The following is a 25,466-nucleotide window of genomic DNA, read 5'->3' as shown; positions in this document are numbered from 1 at the left end:
GCGGAAGGCAGGCGCTAAACCACTGACCCACCCAGGGATCCTAAGGGGCTACATTTCTTGTAATGTTTGGTTCGAGTAGAGTGGGAATTGTATGAAGTTTTCAATCTTGTTAGGCTGGCCCTTTACTGAAACTTTGTTTAAAGCAAATAAGCTTTTGTTGTTTTTGTTGTGGTGGTGGTTTGTGGGTTTTGTGTGTGTGTGTGTGTATGTGTCTGTGTGTCTACATTTATTGGTATTTCCAAGTTGCCAGCTTCTTTAACTCTAGCTGTTGGGTATGTGAGAAACCCCAAGAAACTCACAAAAAGGTCATCCTTTGGGTCTTAGAGTCCCTAGACAATCTGTATTCTTCAGTTTTTATGTGTTTGTTTTATATATAATATCCATGCTTTAAAAAAAAAAATCCATGCTTTTAAGTTGTACTTAGTAGGAGAGACAGGGAAAATTATTTCTACTCTACATTCCTAGAAGCAGAAATTACTCAAGAATCTACATTTTTCATAAGCATCTAAGGTGATTCTGAAGCAAGTCAGGATCCGGCCACACTTTGAGGTACATTTTATAGATAATGGAACTGAGCCCAGAGAGACTAACCCCAAGGTGCAGATGTCAAATACTTGAGTTGCACAACACAAAGTCTGAACTAGGACCCGTGTGTCCCAGCTTCCATTTCAAAGTCGTTTCCTCCTCTTGGCACTAAATAAAACTACTAAGAATATCACAACAAATTAAAGTACCAGTTTTCCTGATATCTGTACTAAGATCAAATAGTTTGCCTAAAGGTAATACATGGGCTTAAAGAAGAGTAGAGGCAGGATCTTTCTAATTTATTTGCTTCCCACATTCTACAATGTAATTTCTACTGAGGAATATTCCAGGTAATTGTTCCAAGATGAGGCATTTTTGCACATGAAAGAGTTGTTCTTGGAAATGGAAGTCTATGCAGTCTACTGAGGGTGCTGCACACAGCCTGGAGAATGCGACTCCTACACAGTGAAGCTTTTCCAGTTATGTTAATACTCATTTGGCAGCTGCCTCTATAATTGCCTAAGTCAGTTGGTAGACATGAAGGAAATGTTAATTCTCTGCAAATATAGTTATTCATAACTTAGTGTCAATCGTATCACCCTCAATAGAGACAGCTCTTCAGATGTCACTGGCATTGAGGGTGGGAGGTCTGTATTTAGTCAGCTTTGGGGAGCCCTTGAACTCCCTAAAGGGAAGTCTGGAGGGACAGGAAATGCCGTGAGACTGAAGGCAGCACACAAATACATCTAATAAAATACGGGCATCCTTCATTTGACTGGCCCTGTGCACAGGTTGTACCAGATGGCACTCTCATGGTTTCCATCAATGTGGAAATGTGATGAAGAAGGGGAGGAGAAAAATGGATGAGAAAAATAACACCAATCTGTACAGCTGAAAATAATTATGATTACGTAGCTAATGACCCAGGGAATTAGACAAAGCCAAACTCATTGGAACTCAGGCCACATGCAGGCAGATGTCACAACTTAATGACAAAAGATGGATTGCTTTATCTCCTACACAGTAACTCATGATAAGGAGTCGTGATTCTCTTTTTTTAATTGAAATACAATTGACATACAATATCTTATTAGTTACAGGTATACATAGAGTATCATTTTTTGGTGTTTTTATGCACTATGAAAATGATCACTACAATGTCAGTTATCAACTGTCACCATACAAAGTTATTGAAATGTTATTGATTTATTCCCCATGCTGTACATTTCATCCCTATGACTTACTTATTTTGTAACTGGAAGTGTGTGTCTCCTAATCCCTTTCACCTAGTTTGCCTGCCTCCTAATCCCTCCCCACTTTGGTAACCAACACTTTGTTTCCTGTGTCTGTGAATCTGTTTCTATTTTATTTTGTTCATTTGTTTTGTTTTATAGATTCTACATTTAAGTGAAACTCTATGCTATTTGTCCTCCCTGGTCTGATTTCACTCAGCATAATACCTTCTAGGACCATCAGTGTTGCTGCAAATGGCAAGATTTCATTCTTTTCTATGGCTCAGTAATATTTCTTTATAAATTATATAAAATCATTCCATTATATATATTACATATATACATCACATATATTTCACATTTTCTTTATCCATTCACCTATGAATGGACATTTGGGTTATTTTCGTACCTTTGCTATTGTAAATAATGCTGCAGTAAACGTAGGGGTGCATATAGCTCTTCCAGTTGGTGTTTTCATTTCTTTGGGTAAACACCCTGAAGTGGAATTGCTGAATCATATGGTAGTTCTATTTTTGATTTTCTGAGGAACTTCCATACTGTTTTCCATAGTGACTGCACCAATATGCATTTTCACAAACTGTGCAAGGGTTCCTTTTTCTCCACATCTTTGCCAACACTTGTTATTTTTTGTCTTTTTGATAATAGCCAATCTGACAGGTGTGAAGTGATACTTCATTGTGGCTTTGATTTGCATTTCCCTGATGATTACTGATGTTGGACATCTTTTCATCTGCCTGTTGGCCATCTGTATATATATTCTTTAGAAAAATGTCTATTCAAGTCTTCTGCTCATTTTTTAATTTGTTAGGTTTTTTTATATTAAGTTGTGGAAGTTCTATATATATTTTGGATACTAATCTCTTATTAGATGTATGATCTGCAAATATATTCTCCCATTCAGTAGTTCTCCTTTTTTCATTTTGTTGATGTCTTTTCTTGCTGTGCAGGAGCTTCTTATTTTGATATCCCATTTGTTTATTTTAGCTTTGGTTGTCCTTTGTGAGGAGACTGGTCCAAAAATATTGCTAAGACTGATGTCTAAGAGTTTATTGCCTATGTTTTCTCATAGGAGTTTTATGGTTTTAGGTCTTAGATTCAAGTCTTTAAGCCATTTTGAATTTATTTTTGTATATGGTGTCAAATATTGGTCCAGTTACATTCTTTTGCATGTAGCTGTCCAGTTTTCCTGATACTACTTACTAAAGAGACTGTCTTTCCCCACTGTATTTTCTTTTTGTTGTTGTTGTTGTTGTTTTTAAAGATTTTTTTTTTTTTTTCATGAGAGACACACAGAGAGAGAGGCAGAAACACAGGCAGAGGGAGAAGCAGGCCCCCTGCTCAGGATCACGCCTTGAGCCGAAGGCAGATGCTCAACTGCTAAGCCACCGAGGCATTCCCCCATTGTATTTTCTTGCTCCTTTGTCATAGATTAATTGACCATATATGCATGAGTTATTTCTGTGCTTTTTGTTCTATTCCATTGATCTCTGTGTCTGTTTTCATAGTAACATAGCGTTATAATTACTGTAGCTTTGTAATATAGTTTGAAATCAGGGAGTGTGATATATCCAGCTTTGTTTTTCTTCCTTAAGGTTGCTTCGGGTATTTGGGGTCTTTTGTGGTTCCATACAAATTTTAGGACTTTATCTACTTCTGTGAAAAATTATTGCTATTTTGATGAAAGTTGTGTTGAATCTGTAGATTGCTTTGAATAGTATGGACATTTTAACAATATTAATTCTTCCAATCCTTGAGCATGGAATATCTTGCCATTCATTTGCATTATCTTTAGTTTCTTTCATCAAAGTCTTATAGTTTTCAGACCGTAGGTCTTTCACCTGGTTAAATTTATTCCTGGATATGTTATTCTTTTTGATGCAAAGAAATTGTGATTCCTCTTTCCAAATCCCTACCTTAGAATAAAGTCATTAGGAGACCCATGTCTTGAGTATCTTCAGTTTGAAAAGGAATTTAAATGGGGCACCTGGGTGGCTCAGTCAGTTAAGTGTCTGCCTTTGTCTCAGGTTATGAACCCAGGTCCTGGGGTCAAGCCCCACATGACTCCCTGCTCAGCAGAGAGTCTACTCCTCCCTCTCCTTCTGCCTCTTTCCCTCTACCCTTCACCCACTGTTTATATTCTCTCTCTCTAGTAAATAAACAAAATCTTAAAAAAAAAAAAAAAAAAGAGGGCAGTCCCGGTGGCACAGTGGTTTAACGCTGCCTGCAGCCCAGGGTGTGATCTTAGAGACCCAGGATCAAGTCCCATGTCGGGCTCCCTGCAGGGAGCCTGCTTCTCCCTCTGCCTGTGTCTCTGCCCCTCTCTCTCTCTCTCTGAATAAATAAATAAAATCTTAAAAAAAAAAAAAGAAAAGAAAAGAAAAGGAATTAACTAGCAACAGTTTTGGACTCTTAAAGGAAGTCAAGACATCTTAGTAAATATTATATTGGTATTTATTTTTACCTATCAGAGTAGTAAGCAGCAATCCACAGGATGTTGGAGATAGTCTCTCTCCCACCGAAACATAGATTATGCATTCCTGGAAGAAAGGGTCAATCTTACATGTTTTTTTGTTTGTTTGTTTTTTGTTTTTTTGTTGTTGTTTGTGGCTACTTAAAAGCATTTATTGAGATTCTGGTATGTTTGTGCCTCTGCTTAACAACTTGTCTTGGAAAGATGAAAGGGATACTACCTTTGTCCCCTGCTGCAGTTTTGCTCATTGTAGTGTATACTTTGTAAATATTGATTCGTGGTGGATGATTGATTGCTATTCCCTACGTATACCCTGCTGAGGTTACTGAAATTCTCACTGCCTTCCATTAAAGCTGTGACAACTAATATTCAAATGCTGGCAGTTGGAGTATTCATTCTTTTATTCACTTAGTCATTCAGCAAGTCTCTGTTGAATACCTATTATGTTTCAGGCACTGTGTTTGGACCTAGGTTTAAGCTGGTGAATACAATATTAATATATCATATGTCAATATATGATATATTAAGCCATGATCTATTTTAAAAAATTAAGAAGAGTAGCAGTCTTATTGAAATCATTGGTGCAATTATTTATGGCTCAAAAGGTTTATGAGCATGAGATAGTAGTATGAGTGTCTCAACTAATGTATCGGCCAGTTAGGGGAAAAATGTAAAGCATATGCCATTAATATATTGAGTCTTAAATATTTTGTTTATAAAAAAATGTATTTGGGGAGCAGATATCTCAGAAGTTTGGCAGTGAAAGACCAAACATTTTAAATCCATGTAATTGGTTGAAATCCAGCCAAAATTGATAACAAATCCAACTCTTCCCCATCTGCTGGTTTATGTTAATGAGTTGGTGATCTCATTTAGTTTGCTAGGAGACAGGTGTCTATATTGCTAAAGCAGCTACTCAGTTGGCACCTAGCCCTAGTCTCAGGCAAAGTCTTGAATTTAACTGTGGTGTAGGACTTAGCTTACAATATGGTCCTAAAAATCCCAAGACAAGAGAGTAAGGCTAAAACTGAAAATGACTGTAGGTCTTAACCCAGTCTGTCCGAGAACTGACTCAGCCATGGCAGATAAGATTCCAATCTGCTGTGTGTACATTCTCTCTGAATCCTGCAGAGTTGAAAATCTGCCAAGCAGAGAGTGCTGTTAGAAAATTTTTGCTAGATACTACCAAACCCAAATACCAATACTAACCTGGTTGGATCGTACCTTATTTCCTTCTGGAACTTTTGTGATTTTCCAGAAAACAGGAGGATGCAAGTATTTTTTTTAAAGGCTTGTAGGGATAAAATATCACAGATAGAATATCACAGTTAGGAAAACTCCTAACCTGTAATGAACACCTGTTATTGGTAAACAGAAAGTGGAGAAGAGTATAGACTATTAAACTAAAGAAGATCTTCATTCCAAATCTTCTTATGGTCACTTATTTGTGTAACTCTAGGAAAGTTACTTAACCTTTCTCATTTCTTCATGCATAAAATGGAGATGATAGAATTATCAAGTTCATAGAAGATTACTATGAGGATCGAGTTAAAGCGTGTAATATATTTATTTTTTTTATATTTTATTTATTTATTCATGAGAGACACACAGAGAGAGAGAAGCAGAGACACAGGCAGAGGGAGAAGCGGGTTCCATGCAGGAAACCCAACATGGGACTCGATCCCAGGTCTCCAGGATCACACCCCAGGCTGCAGGCGGCACCAAACCACTGCGCCACCGGGGCTGCCCGCGTGCAATATATTTAGAACAGTACCTGGCATATAGTGTTTTGTACAAGTTATCCCATGCTACTGTGTGCCAAGAACTGGCTAGTCACTGGAAAAAAGAACCCTCACATTATTTTTTTTAAAGATTTTTATTTATTTATTCATGAGAGACACAGATTGAGAGAGAGGGAGGGAGAGACACAGGCAGAGGGAGAAGAAGGCTCTATGCAGAGACCCTGACATGGGACTCGATCCCAGGTCTCCAGGTTCATGCCCTGGGCCAAAGGCGGCACTAAACCACTGAGCCACCCGGGATGCCTGAACCCTCACATATTGAAGTCTGACATCAGGTATTATGTGTTGCCACTTTACAGATGAGGACACTAAATTTCAGAATGCTTAATGGTAGGGAAGAATTAAGGTGGTTTGTCGAGTCTTTCAAATGCCAAACCAAGGTCTTTTTTTTATAGTTAGGTGCTTGAGATTGCTCAGCAAGAGGAGAATAGGGATTGTATCCCTAGCTTCCTGGTTCTCAGTTGAATACACTGTTTATGCATTTTGTGAACCATAATTAGAGAAATATAGTAATTTCCAGTTTCTTATTTTACTAGTACAAGAGAAAAATATGTACAACTTAGTAAGGAATGCTTAAATTTTATTATTTTAAAAAAGACTTCATTTATTTATTTGAAAGAGCAGAGCAAGAGAGAGAGCAGCAGAGAGTATGTGCGAGGAGTGGGGAGAGGTAGGGAGAAGCAGGTTACCCGCTGAGCTGGGCTGGATCCCAGGACCCTAGGATCATGACCTGAGCCCAAGGCAGATGCTTAACTGACTGAGCCTTCGATATGCCCCTAATTTTGTTATTTTTTTTTTTTTTTAAATAATGACTAAGGGCCAAGGGAACTTATTTTTAAAAAGTATTCATTGCTACACATAACAAGTATCATGCTTAATTCAGGGGTCATGGAGCAAACAGTGCAGATAAAATGATTCCTTTTTTTTTTTTTTGATAAAATGATTCCTAAAAAATGTCTAATCAATTCCAATTACTCAGATTATTTTTTTTCTTTCACTACATTCTTTCACCATTTTTACTAAATTGAAAACTGCTTCTGATTCTATAGGCTTTTACTTGTTTATTTTTTATTTTTAATTTTTTATTATTTATTTATTTATTTTTAAGATTTTATCTATTTATTCATGAGAGAGAGAGAGAAAGAGGTAGAGACACAGACAGAGGCAGAAGCAGGCTCCATGCAGGGAGCCCAACATGGGACTCGATCCCCGGTCTCCAGGATCAGGCCCTGGGCTGAAGGCGGCACTAAACCGCTGAGCCACCAGGGTTGCCCTATAGGCTTTTACTTGTAAACAAAAAATTATACTTGCCCATAACAATTTCACAGCAACTATAACCATAATCTGTAAAAAAATTATCATCAGGCACTTAAAGGAAGAGATTATTTTACTTATTACTCTATTGACTTAGCTCATTAAGATTTTTACATATTCATGATCCACTCAAATAAGTGGACTACCTAGTGGTGCTAGGATGATATCTCCATGACTTTAAGAGTTTCCAAAAGAGGTAGACCATAATGAAGGCATTTGTTAGAGGTCTATGAACCAGGGAGGTGGCACACATTGAAGTTCCTGCATCATCATTCATACTGATCTGATTAACTCTCCCAGTCTCATTTCCAGAGTGCAAGGATCAGGAATTTTGGCAACCATCTGGGTAGCAGAAGTCCCTCCCCAAGGATCTTGTAAATTTCTGCCCATATGTTCCCTGTAAAATTGCATTGCCTACGGCTTCCTTCCCACAGCTCATGTCTGCAAAGATGACCAACCAACCAGATCTTCTGACAGGGCCCTTCAGCCTTCCAGGAATATGCTAGTGTTTTCATTCCTCACTTGGACATCTACATGATTTTTATTGATAATGTGAGTATTGTGAATAGTAGCAAATACATTGGACATGGGAAGATGTCTGATACTAAACTTACAATATGTAGAGCCATTATAAAAGGACTTTGTATATAAGATGCACCAAAATATAGTGTCCCTTCTTATAGTTCAACACCTGGCAAGCAACTTTTAGGAACATGGAGTCTGATGTAATTCTTTCCAACTGGGGAAACTGCCAGGGAGAGAGATACAACATTGATTTATTTGGATTATCTCACAGATGCCATTTTAACAACTTTAAACTAAGGCTTGATTCATAGAATTATGATTATTAAAATGATAGCAATCCTGGGCAGGGTTTCTCTTATCTGATTTCCCTAAATCCCAAAACAGCCCTTGGTAGAAATGTCTTATACTTGTCAGCAGTTTTCATCAACTGAATAATAAATGAGAGTTTCCTTCTTCTGAATAACTCAAAGGAGCATGTGCTTAGTGATTGTACATGCTTCCCTTTTCTCTCGTTTTCAGTCTGAGCTAGAATATTTATCTCTCTGCATTCATCAGAAGATATCTACTTGAAGGATGTTCGATCATGGCAGTAAACATTGAATATTTAGCTCATTTTTGAGGGCTGAAGAAAAAGATACAGACTTCTCTCTAAGAATATTCTTATTCATCTAAAGATTTCATTTAGAGCCCTGCTATTGAAAGGGAGAAAGAACCACACGAGTATCCATCTCCTGTTCTCAGACAACCAGAAACCAATGTGTAACAACATGAGAATGGGCAAAACTTGACCTTCTCACACCTTGATCCCTTGATGAGAAAACATGTCATAAAAACTAGATTGTTTTTGCTGTAGCTAAACCTGTCCTAAACTATTAAAATTCCCCTCCAGATAGTATCTAAAATTACTCTAAGGAATGCATAGATATCAGATTGTGTAATTTTCTCGTTGGGGCCCTAGGCCCAACCACACTCCTATGGGGTGGGTGGGGCTTACTTAAAAAATAGTTGGTTCCATTGGCAATCAACCCCATAGGACAGGACATAAACTTATTCAACTTTAGAATTTCATGAGTTACAATCTTCTCTACTTTGTGAAGTTATAAGTTATTGTGGTCCAGCCCTCAGGGCCTAGAGATAAACAGAGTGATTCCAATGGTGGGTATAAACCACCTCTTGACAAGTAGGCATGTTGGAATAAAACAAGACTGTGGCTGTGTGAGGGATTCTGAAGTTCTGTTGGAGTCTACACAAAAACTGTGCACAAACTCTGTTAATCAAACTCCACTTAATTTATCAGTTTTGCTAGTGCTCTGCTGTAAAGCATATTCACTGACACCCATAGGATGAGCAACCAACAGGGTTTGCCCAAATCTATCCTGGTTTTAGCACTGAGAGTCCTGAATCCCAGGAAACCATCAGTGCTAGAAAAATCCAGATTGGTCACCTTATTCATTGTGCACTGAGTGTGAATACCTAGAATGAAATTCTATAGTGACTTATATACTTTTGTTCCCACCAATTAAATTGAACATCTACCAAGAATTTGTTATGTCATTTGTTCCCAAACCTGTTTAAGTTATTTACTTGTTATAATTACATAATTTAATTAAATATAATATAAACTGATGATATATCTGTGTGAAAATGAAGTGTGTATCACTGTGGAAACGAATTTGAATGTTTTAGAAAGACCCAATAAAGAAAAGTTGCTAAAGAAATTTTGCTTAAGTATATGTGACAACTGCAAATGATTCAGGAAAAGATATATATCACAAATATCTTTAAGTTCTCATTCCTTGTTATAGAAACTGAAAATGGAAATTATAGATAATCCATTATGAGTGTGGTTTACATAAGGAAGATGACAGGGAATACTGAGCAGATGATCCTTGCATAAAGACAAGATGTTGGCCTTACATTAAAAGATTAGTGTTGCAATTTCTATGTTCCAAACTAAAAATAAAATGTGTAAGACATGTATAATTCAATTTTTTTTATCCCCCACTCTAACAAACTTCTTCCATTAGCTGACCGCTTGTCTTAAAAGTTAAAAAAAAAAAAAAGGTTTTCTATGGCATTTGTAACTATTCCTCATGATCATGTGTTGTGCTTTTCTTCTATTATGGCCAAACTTTATTTTTTAAAAGATTTTATTTATTTATTCATGAGAGACATAGAGAGAGAGAGAGGCACAGACAGAGGCAGAGGGAGAAGCAGGCTCCCTCTGGGGAGCCTGATGTGGAACTCCATCCCAGGATCCCAGGATCACGACTTGAGCTGAAGGCAGATGCCCAACCACTGAGCCACCTAGGTGTCCCTATGCTCAAACTTTCAGTAAGATCCTGTGATCTTATTATTCTCCATCGGCCACTGTGTGTTGATGCCTGGCATCGTGTAACAGAGAGAAATAGAGACCCATGAACACAAATTGTAAACTTTGTCTGCCAAGGACCAGATCTGTTTTATTCCCTATTGCCAAGCACCTTCTTTGCTACCAGGAAAATACTAAGAGCTCCCTGTATGAAGAATGTTTTATAAATGAACAATGAATGAAAGAATGAGTGAACATCTTTCAAGAACCCTATAGTTGACCTGAGAGAATTAAGTGTTAAATTATTAAAAATTAGCATGTATATTACTTATTTAATCATTCCTTTTTCCTGAGAAAAAGAATAGGCAGGCATCTGATTATGATACTGTTCTAAGTATCAGAAAGATTGTAAAGATGGATAAGCTACAAATATGCAAAAAGTACAGGCATGCACATATTCAAAATTTAATGATTGATTCAGCATTGGCATAAAACAATTAGAGCAGAGGACTGGATAATCAGAAAAGATGTCATCATCATCCAGTAGTGATACATGCGGACTGAATAATTGGACTTGAGTTTAAGGAAAAAAGTATTCAATTCTGAGTTAGCCTTAGAGCTCATTACGAGTAAAGGCCTTACAGGATACAAAATCAATGCCCAGAAATCAGTGGCATTTCTATACACTAACAATGAGAATGAAGAAAGAGAAATTAAGGAGTCAATCCCATTTACAATTGCACCCAAAAGCATAAGATACCTAGGAATAAACCTAACCAAAGATGTAAAGGATCTATACCCTCAAAACTATAGAACACTTCTGAAAGAAATTGAGGAAGACACAAAGAGATGGAAAAATATTCCATGCTCATGGATTGGCAGAATTAATATTGTGAAAATGTCTATGTTACCCAGGGCAATATACACGTTTAATGCAATCCCTATCAAAATACCATGGACTTTCTTCAGAGAGGTAGAACAAATTATTTTAAGATTTGTGTGGAATCCGAAAAGACCCCGAATAGCCAGGGGAATTTTAAAAAAGAAAACCATAGCTGGGGGCATCACAATGCCAGATTTCAGGTTGTACTACAAAGCTGTGGTCATCAAGACAGTGTGGTACTGGCACAAAAACAGACACATAGATCAGTGGAACAGAATAGAGAATCCAGAAGTGGACCCTCAACTTTATGGTCAACTAATATTCGATAAAGGAGGAAAGACTATCCATTGGAAGAAAGACAGTCTCTTCAATAAATGGTGCTGGGAAAATTGGACATCCACATGCAGAAGAATGAAACTAGACCACTCTCTTGCACCATACACAAAGATAAACTCAAAATGGATGAAAGATCTAAATGTGAGACAAGATTCCATCAAAATCCTAGAGAAGAACACAGGCAACACCCTTTTTGAACTCGGCCATAGTAACTTCTTGCAAGATACATCCACGAAGGCAAAAGAAACAAAAGCAAAAATGAACTATTGGGACTTCATCAAGATAAGAAGCTTTTGCACAGCAAAGGATACAGTCAACAAAACTAAAAGACAACCTACAGAATGGGAGAAGATATTTGCAAATGACATATCAGATAAAGGGCTAGTTTCCAAGATCTATAAAGACCTTATTAAACTCAACACCAAAGAAACAAACAATCCAATCATGAAATGGGCAAAAGACATGAAGAGAAATCTCACAGAGGAAGACATAGACATGGCCAACATGCACATGAGAAAATGCTCTGCATCACTTGCCATCAGGGAAATACAAATCAAAACCACAATGAGATACCACCTCACACCAGTGAGAATGGGGAAAATTAACAAGGCAGGAAACCACAAATGTTGGAGAGGATGCGGAGAAAAGGGAACCCTCTTACACTGTTGGTGGGAATGTGAACTGGTGCAGCCACTCTGGAAAACTGTGTGGAGGTTCCTCAAAGAGTTAAAAATAGACCTGCCCTACGACCCAGCAATTGCACTGTTGGGGATTTACCCCAAAGATACAGATGCAATGAAACGCCGGGACACCTGCACCCCGATGTTTATAGCAGCAATGGCCACGATAGCCAAACTGTGGAAGGAGCCTCGGTGTCCAACGAAAGATGAATGGATAAAGAAGATGTGGTTTATGTATACAATGGAATATTACTCAGCTATTAGAAATGACAAATACCCACCATTTGCTTCAACGTGGATGGAACTGGAGGGTATTATGCTGAGTGAAGTAAGTCAGTCGGAGAAGGACAAACATTATATGTTCTCATTCATGTGGGGAATATAAATAATAGTGAAAGGGAATATAAGGGAAGGGAGAAGAAATGTGTGGGATATATCAGAAAGGGAGACAGAACGTAAAGACTGCTAACTCTGGGAAACGAACTAGGGGTGTTGGAAGGGGAGGAGGGCGGGGGGTGGGAGTGAATGGGTGACGGGCACTGGGGGTTATTCTGTATGTTAGTAAATTGAACACCAATAAAAAATAAATTAAAAATAAAAAAGAAACTGAGGCAGAAAAAAAAAAACATGAAAAAACAAAAAAACAAAAAAAAAAACCAACAACAAGTAAAGGCCTTAGAATCAAACAGACCTGAATTAAAGTAAGAATCTCACACTTAGAACTGTTTGCACTTGGGTAATTTACTTAACTCCTCTCAGCTTCACATTTCTCATCTATACAATGGGCATAATGATGCTTAAGTAGTTACAAGGGTCAAATGCAGTAATATGTTTACATACATTGTACTTATGCACTATTTATGACCCATGGCAAGCACTTTGCGCCTATCGGCTATTATTCAGAGAAATAGGCTGTAAATTTTGAGAAGATTTTAGGACAAAACTAGCATTTGAGCTTCTAAAATGAGGATAAAGGGCAGCCCTGGTGGCGCAGCGGTTTGGCGCCGCCTGCAGCCTAGGGTGTGATCCTGGAGACCCAGGATCGAGTCCCGCATCGGGCTCCCTGCATGGGGCCTGCTTCTCCCTCTGTCTGTGTCTCTGCCTCTCTCTCTCTCTGTATCTATGAATAAATAAATAAAATCTTTAAAAAAATAAAAAATAAAATGAGGATAAATTTGGATATGGGTAGGGAGGGGTGTAGGGAGGACAATAGAATTTTCAGGTACAAGAACAGCAGGAGCAGTACATTCAGGGAATGCTGATAAATGACAAGAAGAGCAAGGTTGGAGCATCAGAAGAAAGGGGAGTGTTGGGATCCCTGGGTGGCTCAGTGGTTTAGCGCCTGCCTTCAGCCCAGGGCATGATCCTGGAGACCCAGGAAGGATTGAGTCCCACATCAGGCTCCTTGCATGGAGCCTGCTTCTCCCTCTTCCTGTGTCTGCCTCTCTCTGTGTGTCTCTCATGAATAAATAAATAAAATCTTAAAAAAAAAAAAAAAAGAAAGGGGAGTGTTTACTTAACTTTGAACACTCTAATTGCTTTAGACATTTTGGGAACAAGACACTTACTGCAGCCTGGGATATATGGCCAGTCTGTTGCAGAGGGTGAACTCCTAAATGAAAGAGAAAGAGACCCAATATCAAGCAGTCTGTCCCTTGCAAAGGTAAGGACCCTTTGAAAATTGCTTATGAAGAAAAAAAAAGAAAAAAGAAAATTTCTTATGCAACCATGGGATGGTGAAAAAAAGGAGAAAAGGCAGCCATGGAAGTGATCCAATCTCACATCTTTCTACTTGCAGGAGTGTTAGTGAACTGTCCACAAGTGCCTACATTATGACATTGGCAATAGAAAATTTCTTCCTCATCTCTCCTTTTGATTCTGGTATAGAGTTTGCAGTACTTAAGTAATTTGATTTGAAATAGTCTTTCTTCCTTATGTGATGTGCTTTCAGCTACCTCATTAATTTTGATTTTATGGTCAATAAAGTTTCTGTTATTTCTGCAAATTTCATATCTGGTTAGTCTCCAGGATTTCTTGCCTTTTTATCTTGTTTTCACAAGTACCGATCCTTATCTCAGTGTTCATCCATTTCCTCCTTCAACCAGAGTCTTATTCTTCCCGCAGATCTTTCCTGTCCAGCCAACCCATGTATTTTTCATGCTCTGATCTCCCATGGACCTTATTAACGATGTTTGTCATTGACCTTTATATCTCATACAATAATTCTTAGATTTTAGGTGAATAAATATATCATGTACCCTTCCATTCCACTAAATCATAATTCACCACCCCCCAACATGCTATTTTTTCTACAAACATAAACTGAGCGTGTCCTTTGTATAAGACACTACAGTGGGGCTATAGATAGAACAGTAAACAGTAATACTCCCTGCTATCATAGACCTCAGGTACAGTAAGAAAGATAACAGAAATGTGATGTACTAAATGAAATAATTTCTGATAATGATAAATCTTCAAAGAAAATAATGGGAGTAGACTGCAGTGATCTCACAACTGATTCTTTTGGATAGAAAGCACAAGTACAAAAGCCCTGAGGCAAGGCCAGGTTGAGGAACGCAAAAATGGTATGTAAGGCTGGAACCTAGTAAGCCAGCAGGCAGTGGTGCAGAGGTAGAAGGGAGCTAGACCCTGTAGGTCCAGGCAGTGTAAACAGAGTTTGGATTTTACAGTGGGTGAAATGGAAAGTCAGGGGAAACTTTCAAGCAGAAGATATACATAATCAGACTTGAGTGTTTAAAAGATCCCATTAGAAAAAAAAAAATGTTACTATGTCATTGCTGAAGTCCAGCTGAGAATTGATTTTGCCTTGCCCTAGGATTGCAACAGTGGTGTCAGACAGAGGGAAGTGTGTGGATTTGCAACACCTGTTGAAGGTAACACAGGTAGCCATGACAGGAGTTGCTATTGAAGTGAATGTCTGAGTAAGAAGAGACAAATTAAGAATGAATCCTCCTTTTTTGTCCCAAGCATTTGAGTGGATTATGATATATTGCTGAAAAACCAAGGTGTTTTTTTTTTTAATTTTAATTTATTGATTTGTTCTCATTTAAGAAAATGTTTTTCTCACTGAAACTAATGATAGTCCTTTTTATGCTTTTTTTATTTATTTTTATTTTTATATTTATTTATTTATTTATTTATTTATTTATTTATTTATTTATTTTTAAAGATTTATTTATTTATTCAGAGAGAGAGAGAGAGAGAGGCAGAGACACAGGCAGAGGGAGAAGCGGGCTCCATGCAGGAAGCCCAACATGGGACTCGATCCCAGGTTTCCAGGATCACACCCCAGGCTGCAGGCCGCACTAAACCTCTGTGCCACCGGGGCTGCCCCTGATAGTCCTTTTTAAAAGGTAACTTTTAAAAAAATAAATAAATAAAAAAAATAAAAGGTAACTTTTAAAACTACTTTTCCAAGTTAATGCTGATGGCTAACCCAATATCTTTCCAACTTACTTTTTTTTTTTTTTTTTTTTTTAACAATTCCTATAATATATATTAGAAGTTGGCAAACTTTTTCTGTAAAGGACTAGTTAGTAAGTAATTCAGGCCCTGTGGGCCATACTGTCTTCAGCCGTAAGCATTTTATAAGTACCATTTTATTTACAAAAAACAGGTGGTAGCTGTAGTTTGCCTACCCCTCTTATATATGGTCACAGAATGATAATTCATACTACTCTTCAAAAACATATTCAAAAAAAAAAAAAAAACAAAACAAAAACATATTCAGCTTAAGAACGGAGCCTTCAAAAGAACACAAAACCAGACTTATTTTTTTTAAAGAGCCATTTTATTTTCCTTATTAAGAATTCCAGTAAGTGTCTATGATCAAATACTCATCCCTGAATGTGCAAGGTATTAAACTGGAAATCTGATATGAACATTTGATTAAAGGGTATCTCTGTTTTCAAACCTCAACAGAAAAATGGAGGTTAAAAGGCCTTTTAAAATTGAGTGGCAGAAGTGGGATATTTATTGTTCTTTTTAATTCAGTTCAATTATTCCAAGTGGCTTTTCATTCTTCTAATTTCTTTTTTAAAGTACCCATCCTTGAAGGGTGTCATCTGAATTCAACAATTACTTCCCCTTTGTAGGGGTCAGAGCTAGTTACTGTCTGTATCTCATAGAAAGATACAGTCCCTATGTTCTAAAGGTTATTAATATTTACTCCAAATTGTGATGTATTGAAGTCACAGCTTTTATCTCACCTCTGAGGTCCTGATAACAAAAAAGACAGGAAGATCAATAGCCACATGATGGGTAACTAATTGCTTTTGCTTCAACCTGCAACCTTCCATCCCTCTCAGAGCTCATTCCAAAGTCCATTTGACAATCTCAGATATTGTTTTCAACCTTGGCTCTCAATAGCCTGGATTCCAAACTGAGTCAGAAAAATACATTAAAACTTTTTCATTCAACGATGCTTTACACAAATGTACTCCTCAGTACTATCCATACAGAAAATTTATTAGAGGTAATTAGCAAGATGATTATCAAGAAATGGAACTTTTGTTTGCTGAGAGTGATTATCTACTAAGTTATATTTAATTATTTTTTTGTTATATTTGTAATGGTTTAGTCACTATTACCAAGTCAAATTTCTCATTTAAAAATCATTTATTTAGTGCTTATTTAGTACCACTGTTTTTAGCCAACACATTTTCATCAATAATTAGAGGCCCCATTCTCATCCAAAGGCTTAACAAAATAACTTACTGAATCTTTACAGCTCCACAAGGTAGGTTCTCCTATTTTCTAAATTCAGATCCGGAAGTACCTCTAGCTTTATGGTAAAAAAAAAAAAAAATGAAAAAAATAAAAATAAAAATAAATTCTGAATTTCCTGAATTTCCTGCTTGTCAAATTTGTGATCTTGGGCAAATTTATTAATCTCTTTGTGTCTCAGTTTTCTCATCTATAGATTGGGAATCACAGTAATGCCTTCCTCATTGGGTTGTAAAGTAAGTTAATATTTTAAAGTACCTGGAAGCACTCCTGGCATATGTTAAGGATTTTTAACTAAGATAAAGCTAACTTGTTCAAAGTCACAAAGCTAGTAATAGCCTGGCCATTATTTGCAAGATTCTATGAAGGATACAGAGATGAACTAACAAATTGGAAGATCTGACATGAATACATCCTAAAGGATGAGAACCTTTTTTTTAAAGATTTTTATTTATTTATTCTTCACACACACACACACACACACACACACACACACACACACACAGACAGAGAGAGCCAGAGACACCGGCAGAGGGAGAAGCAGGCTCCATGCAGGGAGCCTGACGTGGGACTCAATTCCGGGTCTCCAGGATCAGGCCTGGGCTGAAGGCGGCACTAAACCACTGAGCCACTCGGGCTGCCCTGGATAAGAACATTTTAATGGCATCCAGTCTGGTTTTGCCTTTTAGCATCATATTTTTATTTTATGAATAGGAAATATATCTCCACCCATGCAAAGTGAGGGATATGTTGTGGCTTTGCCCATCAGTTTATATCTACTGGTAGGAAATACTCATCTTTGAGCTAAGAGGTAAACAATTAAACTGAATACAGCAGATCCCTTATTTTTTTTTTTTTTAAGATTTTATTTATTTATTCATGATAGTCACAGAGGAGAGAGAGAGAGAGAGGCAGAGACACAGGCAGAGAGAGAAGCAGGCTCCATGCACCGGGAGCCCGACGTGGGACTCGATCTCGGGTCTCCAGGATCGCGCCCTGGGCCAAAGGCAGGCCTGCGCCACCCAGGGATCCCCCAGCAGATCCCTTCTTATCCAAGGTTTCACTTTCTGCGGATTCACTTAACCCTCAGTCACCTGTGGTCTGGAAGCAGGTAATCCTTCTGATTATGTCAGAAAGTCAGTAGTAACGTAACACCACCTCACAACACCAACATCATTCACCTCACCTCATCTTCTCACATAGGCATTTTATCATCTCACATCATCACAGGAAGAAGGGTGAGGACAGCACAATAAGATTTTTGAGAGAGAAACACACTGCATTCCCATAACTTTGATTATAGTATGTTAGAATTGTTCAATTTTATTACTGGTTATTGTTGTTACTAACTGTGGCTAAATTATGGTATGAACGTATAGGGAAAAAACAGAATTTATTGGGTTTGGTACTATCTACAGTTTCAGGCATCCATCAGAGATCTTAGAAAGTATTCCCGTGGATAAGGGGAGGTACTATATATGATGAGTTCATTCTTGTTTATGTTGTTTTCAATGTTTATATTGATTCTCAACTGCATTTACACCTTCCTGTTGAGAATTTGCTGGGTGGAACAATTGTAGGGAGTAGTTTTTCCAATAAATAAAATACTTAGCATTTTTCTATTAAAATGCTGATAACATTTTTTGTTATTAACTTTTAAAATTATAATAATCTCTTACCAAACACTGAGTATTAACAGTATAGTTATCCGTAATTAAGAGTTTTTGAAGGCCATTTCCATTTCTGTGGCTATAGATATATTTCTTCCTAACCCACAACCTCCAATACTGTGCATTTTGATGAGTGATCAATTTTAAAGATGACTGAGGTAACTTTTGCAAGACTGTGGATTCATTCTTTTCTGCTCATCTTGCTCAATGGCTGCCCTCAATTTTAATCAGAGATAACCTTGTCGCTTTTTCTTCTTAACTAGCAGTGTTTTAATATTTCATCATCTTAATTTAAACACTTGATTTATTCCCTTTCAATACGAGCTCAAAGTTATTTCCTAGCTAGATGAGAAATTTAAAAAGGAGATAAAAGAAAAGCTTTCAAAATATTCAGATCTCTTTCCTCTTCCTCTTGATATATCACTTGTTTTGGATAATATCCTTAAGAAAGAATCCCAGCCAATCTGATGAATGAAGCAAGAAGTGTTGAGTTTGCATCTATGTCAGGAATCAGTCTTCTTTGGCTGATTAGCCTTCTATGCCTAGGCTGCAGTACTATGCTACTTGAAAATATTTCTTTACCAAAGTACTAACACAGAAAGCCAACCAAAAGCCTCTTAAAGATTTCTTGCTTAAGTCCATAAAATCCCATCCTCAAATGTGGACAAATTGATGGGGGTGGTGTTGGAAGTACAGCCTAAAAGATTTAGTTAAGTCAGGAGATACTCTCTACATAGAATGACATGGCCCTATATATTGAGAACCGAGTATTTGATATAGCCCTTGCCTTAGAATCATTCCCTTGGTGTTGCAAGTCCTTTAAAAGCTTTTCCGAATAAAGCCGATTTGCTTTCTTGGAGTCTTGTACTTTTAATGGGCTTCATGCTGTTACAGATACTCAGAAAGGACTTCCCTTTCAGTTCCCTGAAATGCTAGATTGAGACAATTAAATTCCCTTTGTGAATCTTTTGGAAGTAATCTTGAACTAAGGCAGTGGGGAAATAAATTGCTGTAGATCAGTGAGTCTCTCTAAATGTGGTCTCCTAAGCAGAAGCATTAGCATCTCCTGCTAATTGTTAGAATTATGAATTTGCAGCCTGAGCCCAGCCCTACTAATTCCGAAATGCATGAAGGTGAGGTCCAGCAATCTGATGCACTCAAGTCATAGACACTTAACGAAGAAATGCATGCTCTTCCATGAAGTTTGTGAAAATGCCATTGTATGTGGTTCTGATTTTTTTACTCTTTAGCATGTTTCCAGAATGAGCCATTATTTTAATAAGTACTACTCTCTCCAAGCCAATCATCCTGTCAGCATAAAACCTGCCTAGCATTGTCCTACATTATTTTTTATGTGATATGACCACTACCTGTGTACCTATCAAATTTTGTCAGTGATTGTCTCTTACTTCCATCAAAATATAACCCGTTTCACATCTCCTTACAACATCCATAAAAACTCTCAACACTTCATTCATTCATTGCTTTAAAAAATATTTTAAAATTTACTTTTAGAGAGAAAGAGAGAGAGAGTAAGGGGAGAGGCAGAGACAGAGGAAGAGAGAGAATCCAGACTAGGCTCCATATTGAGCTCAGAGCCCAACACAGGGCTTGATATCACGAACCTGAGATCATGACCTGAGCCAAAATCAAGAGTTAGACATTTAACCGAATGAGCCACCCAGGTGCCCCATTTCATTCTTTCTAATACGTTCTTGTAAATGCGGTTTCTCCCATTAGGTAGAGAGCTTATGGATTTGTTGGGCTATATTTTATTCCCATCCCTGCTCTGCAGGGCAAGTGCATTAAGCCCTCTTGGCTTCAGTGTATTACCTTTAAAGTGGAGATGCTAATTTCTGTTGTTAAGCGCTTGCATATTGTTTATTATATTGTCAGACATCTGTTTTGAGCCTTGATATGAACTAATCAACAAATTCTCACCACTGCCCTATAAGATAAGCATCATTTTTATCCCAATTTTGCAGATGAGAAAAATTGAGTCAGAGAAATAATAATTCACCCAAAGTTCTGGTACTATATATGATGAAGTTGATAACCCAGCAGTCTTGGGCCCAGTACCAGACACTGAATCCCAATGCCCACTGCTCTGTGATCTGATATTGTAGGTAATGCATATACTTGGACAGGGCCTGATGTGGACACTTTGGTTGCTACTTTTGACTAATTTAAGAAACATGCAGTTCTGTGGAAGGAGAAAGACATGGAAATAAAATCAATAAAATGTTATGGGTGTGTATTGGTTTCCTATTACAAAATATAACAAATTAGCACACACTGGCTTAAAACAACACAAATTTATTTTCTTGCCATTCTGGAAGTCAGAAGTATGAAATAGGTCTCAATGGGTTAAATACAGGGTTTTAACAGGGCTGCATTTCTTCTGGAAGCTTTAGGGGAAAACACGTTTCTCTGCCTTTTCCCTTTTCGAGATGCTACCTGCTTTCCTTGTCTTTTGGCCCTCCTACATCCTCAAAGCTAGCAATGACATCACTTCGACCTCTTCTTCCATTGTCATACCTTCCCTAACTGCAACACTCCCACCGCCTGCCTTCCACTTTCAAGGACGCTCATGATTACCTTGGATAATCCAGGCTAATTTCCCCATCTCAAGATCTGAAACTTAATCATACCTGCAAATACCCTTTAGCAATGCAAGATAATTCGTTCATAGGTTCTGGGAAGAAGGATGTAAACATCTTTGGGGAGCCTTTCTTATGCCTACCACAATGCATTTTACAGAAGTATGTTCACATACATATACACATACACGAACACATATTTATATACAAGTCGCAAAGGACAGAGTGACAAAAGTCAGGAAAAGCTTTTTGAAGCAGTAGTGCTTGAATGTAATGCTTAATTATGAATAGTTTTTTCATTAGTCAGCTGAGGAGGAAGGAAAGGTGTTTTCAAAGACCCTCCAATCCTGAAACACTCATGGCACAGTCAGGTTGCCAGTGTAGCTCTAGTGACTGAAGGATCATGTTCCAGGGGTAGCAATGTGTGGAGCTGAAGCCAAAATGGTAAGTAGGGGTCAGACAATTGTTGTTATTGAATTACAAGCTAAGTAAAGCATTTGGCTTTTATTGACTGACAGTGGGCTTCTTTTTCCTATGAGACCTAGTAAGGTACACATGGCTAATACTCAGTAAATACCATTGATTCACAAACTATGCATTTAAATAAATACAGAGGTTATTACAAAGTTTGGTCAGGAAAAATAAACCTACTGATAACTTCTTCTCTGTTCTGAATGCAGTATCTGATTTAAGCATTTCATTGATCTCCCTTATGTTCCACTGGAACATGAGCTGTGGAAGGCAGCCTTCATAACACACTCTGGCTAGGAGACTACTTTGATTTAGAGGAGTTCTTGGTCTGCCAGGCCAAACTGTGCTGTCTGTTGGTGGGGTACAGTAGTCAGTTTGGAATTCAGCGTATATGATGCACATTCCACCCTACACCTTCATTCACATTCCCAGAATAATGTAAGTTAGTCTTTGATCCAAAAGTAAGCAGGACTTTGTGAGGCTGAGAAGAGGGTGTGCACCAACCCCCTCTTCTCAGATGTGTGATGTTTGTTCCCAGGGTTCACTCAGTATTAAAATCACATTCTATCACCTGTCTGTTCATCTGAGTGCAAGCTGTGCCCTATAGCTACAGAAGCAATAAGCAAAATCATTGATTTGATAGCTTCTTCCTACAACAGGCTCCAAGTTCTGCACTTGTCTCATCATTACAGCTTGAAGCCTCAGGAGAGAGAGGGACAGGCATTATCAGTCATGCCCCAGAGAAAGGAAAGAGGACCCATGAAACAGAGCTGTGACTTCTCCAGGAACTCCCTCCTATAGGTTCCTTGCATTTGCTCTCTCCACTTGAGAATGTCTGAACACATTAGCATTCTTATATTTTGTCTCTTGTCCATAATTGTTCCCCTTGGTAGAATCAAGCAGTGTAGTGGAATTTTTTTCTTAAAGATTTTATTTATTTATTCGTGAGAGACACAGAGAGAAAGAGAGAGAGGCAGAGACACAGGCAGAGGGAGAAGCAGGCTCCATGCAGGGAGCCCGACGTGGGACTCGATCCTGGGTCTCCAGGATCACGCCCTGGGCTGAAGGCGGCGCTAAACCGCTGAGCCTCCGGGGCTGCCCTGTAGTGGAATTTCTAAAGTTGAAATCACCCTAGCTTCAGGTTTCTGCCTTAGTCTCTATAAATAAAGCAGAGAGAGGGGCTGCCCTTTTCAAAGAAAATAGCCATTCTCTATTCATTTCTCTATTCACTGACGACATACTAGCTGAGTTCCTACTCTATAGCTGGCACTTTGCAAAGTACCATTAATATTGCAATGCCCAGGATAGAAGTGCTATGCCTGCTTTCATGGAATATATCCAGTTAACGGGGAAGATAGACCTTGGCAAAACAAATAAATGAATCGAATAGTGATTGCTCACTGAGTGCTAACTCCAGAGCTGGCACTCAGAATGCTTTGTTCTCTGTAGATCCCCACAACTCATTGAAATATAGATGATAATGTCATATTTCAACCAAATTGTCAAAAGTCATTGATTTCCTACGTGCTGGAGCCTGGATCCTGCTTCTGTGGCCTACCCTCTCCTGATCAGTGCTCAGAAGAAAAGCACTGGGTGCCCAGGGAGCCTGCCATCAATTAAGATTGGACACTTCCCCAGAAAACCACAAACCCGCAGCCAAAATCATGGCAACCGACTCTGAAACCAGGCTGCATGTTGCATCTCATCACCATGGTAATGAGATGCATTTCTCACTAACCTCTCCCCAGACCTCCCGAAATCTCCCACCCCCCAGGGGAGCTCCTTGAAGATCATTTATGAAAATCAGCAGTAAGCACCAGTGGCCTTTCGAAACCTCTCAGTGAGTGCTTAATGCAGTAATTGTTTACTCTGATTCGTAATGAGAGAGAATAACGTGGTGATGTCAGTGACTGATTAATTTTCCTGTACGTATTCCAGAGCAGAAGGCACCTTGAAGAGCAAGACTCATTTTCTCCCCCTGCGGATCACCCTGTCTTGATTCATGCAGCCGTACCGTACCCCACTGGCACACCTCAAAGCACAGCTTGCCTTGGATTTGCATAATGTGAAATTGCTAAGCTAAATTATTGCCACATGTAGGATCCGTTATCACTTTCTTATTTCCGAACTGGTGAAAACGTTGCCACGGAACCACTGATATAAAGGAAGCAGTCCACGGGTTTCCTAGTTCATTCAGAGGATCTGCAGTTTCATTTCTCCCCTTTACAACAGACCCACAGAGAGCAGCTAGTATTTACAGGGCTCGGAGTGGCCACTTTGAAATTGCTGAGAAAGAACATAAACACTGAACAAGTGCAGCAGGCATAGAATAAACAAGAAAATGATGCTTCAGTGAAATAAAGCAAGTGTGTTTGAGTCAAGAGGAATTTCTCAGATGTGTCTATGTGTCTTCATACTCGGAAACGGCTTGTTTATACCAACTGGGCTTTTGTTACAGGGCAGCATGTGTGTTGCTGGGGAACTGAGGCCTTGTAAATTGGCCCTTACCAGCTGCTTTGTCTTGTCTTCTAAATTGCTTGAAAACCTATTAAGATATATGACCCACATAAAAGTAGGACCAGAGGGTTTCTGTATCATGGCCCCTGGGATCAGATTTTCCTTTATCGCCCATTAATGCAGAAGGGATTTCATCAGCCGGCTTACCCTCTCCCACCCCCAGGGGTTATAAAAATCCCAAAGATTAGCCTCTGTAGGATATTAGCGAAGATGTGAATACCCAGACAGCTGTTTGACAGACAGATACGCAGGGACTAAAGGGATAGATGAAGCGTGGGCCATGGGGTAGAGATACTCTAAGTTTGTGGAGAGTCCGTTGGCAAGAAAGGGCCTCAAAATATTAGACAATTAGTCTGTTAATTAGAAAGACGCAAACAGATCTTTGTTATTGGCTTTCTAATGAGATAGCTGGTCCTTTGCTCTTCTTACAAAGAAAGAAGATGGTCCCACATCCTCCGGGCATCCTCTCCAAGGCATCTTGGCTTCCTGTCTTGGCTTTCTGTGGCCTGGATCACGCTGCTGTCACAGCCTCTTAACCAGGTTTACAAGTTGTGCGTTCAGAGTGAAGCACAGTGGCATCATGCTTCACATGATGAAGGGAAGCTGAGCCTTGCTGTATCCCTTCAGGCAGGAGAAAGGAGAGGTTGGAAGCATGAGCTGGTCTATTTCATCAAGTTAGCCAAACGGCCCGAAACGGTAGCCCATTGGCTGGATTGGACCTAAAACATGCTTTATTTGGCTCACACTATCTTTTAAAACTATTCAATTTCCAGGGCATATAAATTGGGAGATTCACCACAAAGAACCGGTTTTCTACATGCACGTAGGATAGTCTTCACTGTCCCCTGTGATTATGCACCCTCCTGCTTCGTTCCTTTGTATTACTTCCTGGCACCAGTGAACATTTCAGTTTTTTATACTAGAGTGTGCCAACTGCATCATTCTAGCTTTTTCTCCATGGTCATGTCTGAAAAGTGGCGATGGGTCTGTCAATCCTCTAGTTTATTCTTACCCTGCTCACTGGGATCACCCTCACCCCAACCCCCAGGCTTCCTTGTGCCTCAGTCTCCCAATTTCTACTGCAGTCTTGGTCTCACTTTCTTTCCCAAGGACACCATGGAGACTTAATAGAAAGGGTTTGCAAGGTGCTCTAAACTTACCGCGACAAATGTACCACTCAGGCCAAACACATTGTGTTTTTTTCTGTTTGTACTGGCAATTTCCATCTTGCCTCTGAAAGCCAGTCGGGGGCTTCTTCCTGCTTTGGCTGTGTTGTGCGCTATGGGATCAGAGGAGATGCAAAGCACCATTGCTCCCTCCACCCCCTTCTTTCCCCATCACACAAGATTGGCAGTCCTGTCTC

At 38.7% G+C, this 25,466-nt stretch overlaps 1 long non-coding RNA gene across 1 annotated transcript in view; it reads left to right on the top strand.

The window, feature by feature from the left end:
- LOC119864650 overlaps window positions 1-23,967 on the top strand; it is a 28,787-nt gene extending 4,820 nt beyond the window's left edge. The window contains exon 2 of the long non-coding RNA XR_005374711.1: window positions 23,525-23,967. This is a non-coding gene — a long non-coding RNA (uncharacterized LOC119864650). The remainder of the gene's footprint in view (window positions 1-23,524) is intronic.
- Window positions 23,968-25,466: the final 1,499 nt, after the last annotated feature.

Source organism: Canis lupus, chromosome 20 (assembly GCF_011100685.1).
Source record: "Canis lupus familiaris isolate Mischka breed German Shepherd chromosome 20, alternate assembly UU_Cfam_GSD_1.0, whole genome shotgun sequence".
Lineage (NCBI taxonomy): Eukaryota > Metazoa > Chordata > Mammalia > Carnivora > Canidae > Canis > Canis lupus.
Note: the sequence above shows the minus strand (reverse complement) of the source record. Positions and strands in the feature narration are given on the sequence as shown.